Source organism: Pteropus alecto, unplaced genomic scaffold, assembly GCF_000325575.1.
Source record: "Pteropus alecto unplaced genomic scaffold, ASM32557v1 scaffold92, whole genome shotgun sequence".
NCBI classification, from domain to species: domain Eukaryota; kingdom Metazoa; phylum Chordata; class Mammalia; order Chiroptera; family Pteropodidae; genus Pteropus; species Pteropus alecto.
Window position 1 is genome coordinate 15,293,499 of NW_006432447.1, and position 11,234 is coordinate 15,304,732.

Sequence of the window (11,234 nt, forward strand, 5' to 3'; positions counted from 1 at the left end):
TTCAATGAGCAGGTTATCCTAGCAGGCAACTAGGACTCAACCCTGCTGAGAACCTTTGAAGAGTCATGTAGAACATGCCTCAGGGTTGTTGACCAGAGGGGTTTGGAAACTGGTGTATTAATCTATCAACACCTTTGCCACAAGCTGTGGGCTATACCTGAGGGTGCTAACACCCTAGCATTCTAGACTGCCCAGGTAGGCCAAGAACATTCCTACAGCCAGAGAAAGCCACCTAGTGGTGCCGAAGAGGTATAGGCGAGGCACTTAGTCTGCTGAAACACTCAAGGAGAAGGTTTATTAACATTTAAAGTTAAAATGAGCCAAGTATTGTTATCATCATGGCACTTTACCCAGGAGAAAATATTTTTGGTCTGCCCTAAACTATACTAAAATTTTGATTGTCCACTGTGTTATCCAGGGTTCTCCATAGAAACAAGCAATAGGATAATGTGTATAGATATACATATACATATCGATTTATTATAAGGAGTTGGCTCACATGATTATGTTATAGAGGCTGGAAAGTCCCAAGATCTACAGGATGAGTAGGCAAGCTGGAGACCCAGGAGACTCAAAATTGCAGGTCTAGTCCAAAGGACAGTAGGCTCAAGACCACAGGAAGAGCTGATGTTTCAGTTCAAGTTTGAAGACAAGAAAAAATACAATGTCCCAGTTCAAAGGCAATTGGGGTAGAAGAATTCTCTTTTACTTGGAGGAAGGTCAGCCTTTTTATGCTATTAGTTCTCTACCCACATTAGAAAGCACAATCTGCTTTACTCAGTCTTTCCATTTAAAAGGTAGTCTCATCTAAAAACGCCCTCACAGACACACCCAGCATAATGTTTGAGCAAATATCTGGGCATTCCCTGGACCAGTCAAGTTGACACACAAAATAAATCATCACATTGATTTAGTAAATGTAGCCATCAGTGTTGTTTTCAGAATGAGAACTCAAAATACTTAAATTGCTTCTTGCTTTCACAACAGACAAAAACTAAACCAGGGAAATCAATTATAGGAGAGAATGTTCAAACTAGTCCCCAGTGATGAAACAAACTGTGAAAATAGCTGAATTTTGTGCTCAAATGTTTTTGTCGGTCACATATTCGGCCCAGCTGGTTTGTAGGATCAGATAGCACAAATTTGCAGTCAAGAGTGTTCATTTCAAGGAGTTCTGGATAAACGACGGTGGCAAGGAAGGTCAAGGTATACACACTCTTATACGACAGAAAGGCTTCTATAATAGAGCAAGAAATCAGAGGCCATCCTTCTTTGTAGATAAACCTACTTCAGAATCAGTGACATAAACAACCTCGAAATTTGTGTTCCTAAATACATACAGGAAATATATCCAAATCTAGTTAATGGCCAATGCTTTTATTATTTGTAATCAATAGTTTTTTATCTCTCTAAATATTAACTGTTCTACTAAATTATTCCTGATACTCCCTGCTTAAAACTCAAAAGATCAAAGGGGTTATGCCTCCTCACTTTTAAGGTCTGTGTTTTTACTGAAAATTAAAATGAGTAAGTGGTTGCTTCTCTGCTCTGCATATATGTTTGTGAGGAATTACAATATCTCATTAAAAACTTTATCATCTAAACATGATAAATATATAGTATGTCATTTGTGTGTATGTTTTATAACAAAAATTAGTACATTTTTGGTGTCATATTTTTTGCTTAAAAAAAGAGGTAAGGATTTTTGCGGGGGAGGAGATGGGCATGATTCATGTGGGTTTTTTTTAATTCTTAGTATTCTTTTCTAGGTGTCAGGTAAAAAGAAATTAGCCAGGCACTTCTAGGTTCTGGGGATGAAAGAGAAAATAAAACAGATAAAAATCCATGCCTCTATGGAGTTTAATTTGAGGAATAGAAAAGAAGAGATAGAAGAAAATCACTAAAATATAGGTAAGTACTTGGAGAAAGGTAAATCATGTAAAAGGAACAGAAGGTATGAAGAGAGGATTAATCACTTTAAATCCAATAGCCAAGTGATGCTCACCGAGGTGAGCCGAAGAGATATTCGGAGTGAGCGCTTTCTAGGCAGTGGGAACAGCAAGTGCAAAGGCCCTGAGGGATAACATGTCCTGCCTGTTCAAGAGCCAGTGAAAAAGTTAGGGCGACTTGATCAGAGTGAACAAAGGGAAGAGAAATAGAAGATGAAGTCAAAAGGGGGTGAGGGTGCTGTGGCCAATTCTTGGAGGGCCTGCCTTATAGGCCATCCTAAGGACATTGGCAATTACTCCAAGTAAAACTTGGCAGGGATTTGAACAGAGGAATGACATTATGTGTCTTATGACTTATCAGGATCACTTTGGTGGCTGCATTGAGAGCAGGCTGATGAGAGTCAAAGGTGGAAGCAGGAGGACGGATAAGGTGGCAAGAGAAGTGATCTGGCTGAGAGAAGATGGCATTTTGTTCAAGGATGATAACAGTAGAGTTTGTAAAAATAGTCGGATTCTGGATGTTTTAAAGTTAAAGTCAATATAATTTTCTGGAAGATCCTATGTGGTAAGTGAAGATAATAGAGGCATCATAGACCCCTCCAAAATTCCAGGCCTGAGCACCTAGAAGAATTGAAGTTCTGTCTATTGATAATGGGGAGGACAGGGATGGAAGAAGTTCCCACTCAGGTAGGAACATTAGTTATGAGATGCCAAAAAATGTTCAAGTGGAAAGTCAAGTAGGTCTGAAGATAGAGGACCGGTCTATGTTGCAGATATGATCTGGAAGTATCATCTTTAGAAATAATGTTAAAGATAAGATTGGTTGAGGTCATCAAATGAGAAGTATTCGCCAAGAAAAGCAGCAATTCAAATAGAAATAAGTTGCTAAAAGAGTGTATAATTGATTAAAATATTATTTTTCTACTTTAAACACATTTTTAATTATTTTAAATAATTTTAGAAAAAATACAATACACATAAAAGCCCAAAGAAGAAAACTTAAATCATCCATAATCCCCACTACCCAGAGACAAACATTATCACTATTTAGTATGTTTGCATAATTAGGATAATACTACACAACTATATTATAACCTGCTTTTTTCACTTAACAGTTCATGAACTTTTCTCAAAGTAAGCTACTTATGAATATACCATTATTTATTTAACTAGTTCTTCCCATTGTTGGACCTTTAGAGTATTTCTTATTTTTCACTATTTTGCATAATACTGCAATATTACTTATGCAAACAAACCTGTTTACGAATCTCTTATTATTTCCTTATAACACACTCCCATAAGTAAAATTGCTGAGTTGAATGATATGTACCTTTAAATGGTTTTCCAAACACAGTGCCAAATTGCTCTTTAAGATTACACTAATTCACACTTTTAAGAATGCCGCTTTCCCCATCCACTTTACACTGAGTGGCCACCTTCGTAAATTTGAAAGATATAATATGGAATTTCATTATTTCTAGACAAGTCAAACAAGTTTTATATTTTTATTGGTTCTTTAAATTTCTCATTTTATGAATTATTTGGCTCATATAAATTACTTGCTCATGCCGTCTGCCCATTTTTTTCTAATAAGGTGGTAAACTTTGTTGATTTATAAAATCTCTTTATACATTAAGTATAACAAGTTCATTTTGTTTTGGTTTTCTGAGTTATTTTATATAAAAATAAATCAGGGTCCCTTCCAGATCCTGATGCAAACACCAGAAATTAGTTCTAAATTCAGAGCTTTCATTCAGAGGTCCTAGAGTATTCCTAAATAAAGTGCCAGGAGCTCTCAGTGTTTTTCAAATGATGATTCTTAGAGAAGCCACACCAACATTTCCTAGGAACCTTGTTAAAAATGTAGGTTCTTGGGCACCAATACAAACCTAATAAATGAAAATTGCAGAGAATGGGGGCAGGCTGAAAATCTGCTTCTTTTACAAGTTCTCCAGATGACATTTTTGCACAGTAAAGTTTGGAAACCACCTGCAGCAGGTAGAAAGGATAATAGAACTAACTCTCAGAACTTCAAGACCATTAATTTTGGTTTATGTGTCAGCTGTAGCAGGGCCTGTGATACTGCCTTGCTCTAGACTCACTCACCTTAGGGATTTTCTTAGAGTCCATAATGTGAGCCAGGAATGTCAAATGGCCCAATAAATATCATGGCAGTCCCTGCCATTATATTCTAGATTATACAAATCACCTCTCTACAGACACAGATATACAAATCTTCATAACAGCACCAGAAAGACCATTTAGAACACAGTAGAATATGCCAAGAAAGAAGCAGATCTCCGGTTTAAAAATTAAGTCACTCTTGCAAATTTCTCCAGGGTCTGTGGATAGCTAGTGCAAATACATTTTCCTCCATAACATAACACACAACGAATTATTTTCAGGAAAAAAAAAAATGCCAGATATCTTTTATGCTGACTCATGTTTTCATGTCTCACCATTTTGCTGAGGTCATGTCTGCAGCAACCTGCTGTGGGCAGGTAACACCTGATAGCACTTCCTCTGTCCTGGACTTAGCTACATTGGATGCCTTCCAGAAGTTACCAAGTGAAACTTGAAAATGCCGGAGAGTTAACACTCGTAGGGAACTAGTCCTTGAAATGTGACTCCTGTACTAGCATCCTCAGCATCACTTTTGAACTTGCTAGAAATGCAAATTCTCCAGACCTATCCATGAACTATTGAATCAGAAATGCCAGGGTGGGGATAGCAGTCTGTTTTGCACAAGCTCTCCTGATGATTCTGCTCGACAGTAAAGGTAGAGAGCCGGTAAATACATCAGAGTCACCTGGATGGTATGCGAAAGGTACCGAGCCCAACTGCTCCCAGAATTTCTGATTCAACAGGTCTGGGGTAGGGCCTGCGAACCTACATTCCTAATAGGTCCCAGGCAATATTGATGGTGCTGAGCCCAAGACCACGCTTTGAGAAAAACTGATCAGGGAAACCCTTGACTAATGTGTAACAGGAGCAGGTAGGTAAATGACCGTCTTCCAGGTCTTGGTGGACAATGCTGAGGCACATTCTATGGGTTTCCTACAGGAATCGCGATAGAGTTAAGGTTTTCCCCAGTGATAACCAGTTTACCACACACCCTTGGTTTGACTTTGCTTCCTTCTCTGTTTTGCTCTTCCAAGTCCCATGCTCCAAATCCTTCGATCCCTTCTCAAAATAACCTCCACAAGTCTTTGTCTTACACAATCTGCTTTTTTGGAGAAACTCATGCTAAAGAGCAACTATCCCAGAAACCTCAACATGCAAGTTTACAATCTCACAAATTTCGATCTTTCTTGCATTATCCACTTGCTTAGTGTACAACTTGCTTCCTTCTTATTTCAACAAGTGCCCATATCTGTTTCCTTCATTTTTTTTTCTAATATTCTGTAAGGATAACTCAACTTCTGCCAGAATCTCCACTCTGATTGGAAAGTATTCTTTCTATTTTCATGCTCAATGGAATACCTTCTAATCCAAATATTCCTCATTATCAATATTCATATTAATGTAGAAAAGAGGTATGAGAACTAAATGTTAAGTCAAGCTATATTCAGAGCCTATAATGTGCTGATCAGCCCTACCATGAGGAAACTGACTGAACAAAAGAAGATTCCCACTAGAATTATTAACAAATCATTTACCCATTTGGCGAAGGGAAAACAGTCTTTAAGTCATATCCTACACAAACTAAAGCCAACCATTTATTCCCTAAATCCAAAACCATGGGGAACCTACGGAACAAAGGCCAAGATTGCTAGCATACCTTTCACACTGCATACCCATGCCTTCTTGCTATATACCATCAAAGGAAAATAGGTAAATGAAGCCTTTAAACTGTAATTCATAGAAACTAAGAAGGACCTATAAACTGAATTCCCCCAAGCACTCTGTATCTTTTCTCTCTGCCTCTCTGTCTCTCTCAGTCCCTGTCAGCTCTCTAATTCTCTGTTGTTGAGAGGGGACCATGCTCTGCCTGTGGAGCATTATCCCTTTCCTAATAAACTTTCCCTCTGTTTCTAACCCTGGTGTGCTCTTGAATTCTTTCCTGCATGCAGTCAAGGACTCTCTCTTGGTGCAGGACTTCAATCTCCACTTGAGGATTCACCCTGTCTTGAATCAATATCAACCAATCAATATCAATATCCATGGAACGATAAGTGCTACCATAATATAATGTCCTGGTTACATCTAAGGGCTACGACATGTCCTCTGCAGAGTATAACAGAAGACCACTCATTTTGCCCCAGTGGGGCTGCTGATTAAGAATAAAGCAAGACCATTAGTAAGTCTGCGATGGTGAGCTCCTTCTCATCAGGATGTTCCTTCCCCCTGGAATCCCTCCTGTGGGATTAAAAAAAGTATTTAATTATACCAAGGCTTTCTGTGGCCAAGAAAGAAATGCACCAATAATGTCATGAAGAAGACCAGCAGGAAGATTGCACAGCTGAGAGACAGAGCAGAGGAAAAATCAAAAGGAAGTGTTTCCTCTACCAAGCCTGCTGAGAACATTTATAGTCTGCTTTAAAATTGTTGAGATGAAAGAGAAGGATCATAAAGTCTTGAAATATATTTCTCTTTTCCTCCTCTGGCCAGGATATTTTTGTTAAACACAGTTGAGTGAAATAAGATTAACCAAAAAGAGTCTGTGGGGGGAAAATAATGAACCTGCAGTATGTTGTTGTTGTATTTGCTGTTGTTGTTGTTGTTGTCATTATTGTTGAATAAGCAAGAAGAGGGGATGGGGAAAGGGAAGCGGTCTGGAAGGCTGAAGAAGACAGAGGAAGTGTGTGGCTGGGAGAATTTTAGATCCCATGGATTTAATAATTTACAGCATCCTGATATGTCATCTTACCTTTGACTGTGGTTTTTGCCTAATTCATTTATTACAACAAATGACTAGAAACCCAGAGCATTTGATTTATTTCTATCAACTTGTTTAAGCCCAGAACTAACCCAACCCATAGAGAAAACAGGAATGAGAAAAGCATCTATCATTTTGAATTAAACACTTGTTTAAAGCATAAAAATGTGTTCTTCATCCAACCTATGTCCAAGATCAATAATAAAAGGTCATGCTTTGGGAACAAGGTGACTTAAAGTCTTCAACTAAATCTTTTGCCTTCCATGAACTTGAGCTTCAACCTTCAAAGACAACAGGGCATGCAGTTTGGCAGCAAATGATCCAATAATCTTCAAGCTGATGTGAAAATTGTGACTCACTTATTTTAAAACATAGTTTTACTGTGAGTATTTCAAGTTTTGTTTTGATTCTGGTTTTTAATATTTACTGATAAGTATGCAGAAAGAGATACTTCGGGACTTTTTATTACCATATTGCCTATTACTGCTTCTGTGTTTAAAAAATCTGCTTATTGCAAGCAGGGTACAGTCCATTTGTGCATATTGGATTTAATTTTCTGCTAAGCAAATAAAAATGCCTAAATGCAATTTTTGTCAAATATTGTGTATGTACTTTGATTTCTAGTGTCGTCTGAATGACCCCATGCTGAAAGTCTTTCATTTTGCATTTCCAAAGTATATACAGAACCCATTAAATGAAAGAAATGTAAGTCATAATTTAAATAGGAAAAAAAATGCTCCAATCATAACCCAATGATTTTACATAACCAATATGTCCCTGGCCTCATCAGCCTACAACTACAAAATGAGGTTATTCTTCTGTATACTAAAACTTGCACCAAAATCCTTTTCTCATTGCCAGAAATCAGCCACCACTCATGCCCATCCCCCAAATGACCTCCAGCTGTTTCTGAGAAGGTCTCAGGATGCTGCCTGCTCCTGAGACAAGGACAAGCTCCCACTCTGATTCTCCCCTTCTGGTGTCTTTGTCATTCGACCTCTACTGCACATTATCTGCCAGATATTTATAAACACGTGACATAGCCATCCTTTGCCACTTACTGCTGCTGTTCCCAACCTTATCTGAGGGAACCCTGGTCATCCTGTCTTGCTCCACAGCAAAGACAGGTGAAGACTCTGTTGAACTCCCCAAAATGTCAACATTCAGTCTGTTAATAAAGCAAAGTTAGTCAATTCAAGCTCACTGCAGTAAGAGAGAGGCTCAGCAGTATCTTATAAAGGAGAAATCAGAAGTAGGGTATTTATTAGGGTCTGGGCTCAACTGGGTTAAGACCTGTATTTTGAGGTGGGGACTGACTGGGATTGAGCAAAGTCTGTGACCTAATAATTTGGGATTGGTGGATACAGAGATGAGAATCTGAAATCGAATTTTGATAAGTAAATTTTTGTTTGATATGTAAGCTGTTTGCCATGGTAAGCAGACTGCTGGCTCTGATAAATTGATCAGTGGGAATTTCTTGAAGCAAACAGTCTAGTTATTTATTGATGTACAGACTTATCTTTCCAAGGCAAAGCTTTCCTAGAACAAATAATTAAGTGATGTTAAAATAGGTGGATTGGATCCTTATCTAAGACTTGCTGACATCAAAGTGCTCAGTTTCACTTGTCCTAACTATTGGAGTGGCCAGACCCTATCAAATCTCTCAAATACCAGCTTCCTACCCCACTCCAGATCTGCCTTACCTAGGCATGGAAGGAAGGGAGGGAGGGAGGGAGGGAAGGAGGGAGAGAGAGAGAGAAGCCCTTCCTTCCCTTTTGTCCTCTTCCAAAGTAAGGCTGTGTCTTTTTTTCTTGCCCCAACATAACAGGGACTTGCAATAGGAACACGCTGCCTCCCAGTAAGGATATGGGCTGGCTCTGGCTCTAGACCCCAATAAGAGAATCACATTTCTGTTTTTGGGTCAGCTCATCTTTTTTATGGTCCCCTTGTAATCTACATTTTCCAGAAACTATACCTAAAATACATGCTCTTTATCTATATTCCTACCCAGATTTTCCCTCAAAACATCAAAGAGATTTATTCTGACTGTAGAAGACAATGAGAAAATGGCCCCTTCTGCTCTGCAATTTAAAATTTGATTCTAAATAGCATGTTAATTTTTGCTTAATTCTCATCTTGAGAATCCAAAACAAAGGAAGCCTAGAACAACAACAAAAAATGTATAGGAACCTAAACCAAGAAAATAATTGCTATGCAATACAAATTTTCTTTTACCTGATACTTTTTAAAAAATCCATTAAGGAAATAACCTATCCCTAAACTAGAGCCATTGACATGCTGCTTAAAAATGATTTGCTCTCCATCGACTGCTTCAGTTAATGCCTTCAATATAAGTAAAATGAGAAAGTCATCTGACTCTAGGATATAAATTCTGGAGCCACAAAATCACTAAGGTCCCTTCAGCATCCTATTTTGTTAGGCAAATGCTTAACATCCCAAAATTAAGCAACAACTGGGCTATCTTGCAATGAAGTCTACGATAAGTACACTCTTGGGCAAGAACTGTCCAAAATAATATTAGAAAATTGAAAATAAATGTAGACTGGGATAATTATTTTTAGCTTACCTAAGTCTATGAGTTCCTTGAAAGCAGATGCTATCCCCAGTACTAAACACAAATAATTGTTAAACAAATATTTGATGATTGGCTGAATGAATGAATAAATGAATGAGTAAATAAATGATTTATGATTAGCCCTCTTAAGGTAGCACTCTGAATCTGACTTAGAGATCTTGGAACTATGATCAGGTAGAGTTGTATCAAAAAAAGAAAAATTCTTTCTTTTTAAAACTTTGCTGATATGGCAAATTAATCTGAATTCAAAAAAAAATGGATCTAGAAATAGTAGAGTATACCAAAATATCAACAGACCTGGAGGCAAATCCCTGGCAGAGGGCAGTATCGAGCCAAGGAGCTATGAGATGGAGAGAGAAAAGGCACCATCCCACTGGGCTGAAGCAGTCCCTCCCTTGGGAAGGACCGTTAATCCAGACCAAATTAGGCCCTCAAACACTATGAGAACCTTGCAGGGGGCTGTAGAACTTTACAGTCTTACCATTCAGCATCTGCTTTTGGGCTGTGGTGGGAAGAGAATACTGAAAGGTCAGAACTGCCAAGTGCTCAACAAGTACCCAGTCATCAAAGGGAGAAATTCTCCCAAGCTTCTTTGTTCTAATCAATAGAAGTATGGAGGTCACTCAAAATAATTCAGGCCTCATGTTTTAATCACCTCTGATATGCGTCACATCTGCAAATGCTGCATGTTCATTTATTCTGATTTCAATGTAAGCAAGGTCTTAGAGTTGTCCCTAACCAAAACCGAGGCTTCAAGGTAAAAACATATTTCAGGTTCTATTTAAAATCTGATCCTAACAGATTTTACAATCCCCATAGTAGTAACTCTTGTTTGGACCTTGGTATAGTTATTTTAAAAAACAAAACAAAAACAAAACATAAATAGAATAATTCTCTTGTGAGGAAACCTATAGAGACATTTAAAACAGGATAGGTCTGTGAGTATTGATCGCAATGATCTCTTTATTGTTCTCCTCTCTCTGTCTGTCTGTCTGTCTCTCTGTCTCTCTCTCTGTCTCTCTCTCTCTCTGTCTCTCTCTCTCTCTCTCTCTGTCTCTCTCTCTCTCTCACACACACACACACACACACACTCATCCCCAGGATAGTGATTCTCAACCTTGGCAGCACAGAAGCAACATCTTGAGAGCAACATCTCCTAAAACCGATTTCTGGGCCCCACACACTGACATTTTGGGTTAACTGTCCTGGTGAGGAGATCCAGGTGTCAAAAAATGTTCAGAGTCTATGGTCATGCCACCCTTAATGTGCCCGATCCCATCCGATCTCAGAAGCTAAGCAGGGTCAGGCCTGGTTAATACTTGGATGGGAGACCACTGAGGAAGACCAGGTGCTATAGGCATAAAAAATAAAAAATAAGGGATTGTAAAGTGACACGATCCTTGCAATCTGTGAGGTCAACCAAGGGTCACCTTGCCTAAAATAAAATAAAAAATAATAAAATAAAAATGCAATGAGAAAAAGGGAAGGAATAACAGAAACTCCTAGAACAGTGGAACAATTTCAAAAGGTGTAATATATGTGTAATTGAAATAACAGAAGAAGGAAAAACAAGGAAATATTTGAAGTTATAATGACCAAGAACTTTCCAAAATTAAATAAACTATATTAAAAAAATATTTAGGTTATTGTAATGCATAACCAGAACTGAAAACCAGTATCCTAGGCCCATATTCTCTCCCTGAGCTCACACAGAGTCTGAAACGAAAATTCCATAGAAGCCATTGACCTAAGAGCAAAATAAATGAAAAAGGACTGGCTTTAGAGCCAGCTTTCTTAGTGAGATGAAAGA

The 11,234-nt window shown here is 38.2% G+C and overlaps 1 pseudogene; it reads left to right on the forward strand.

Annotated features, from left to right (window-relative positions):
• Positions 1–10,665: 10,665 nt before the first annotated feature.
• On the forward strand, positions 10,666–10,784 carry LOC112476061 (annotated as a pseudogene).
• The last annotated feature ends 450 nt before the right edge of the window (positions 10,785–11,234 follow it).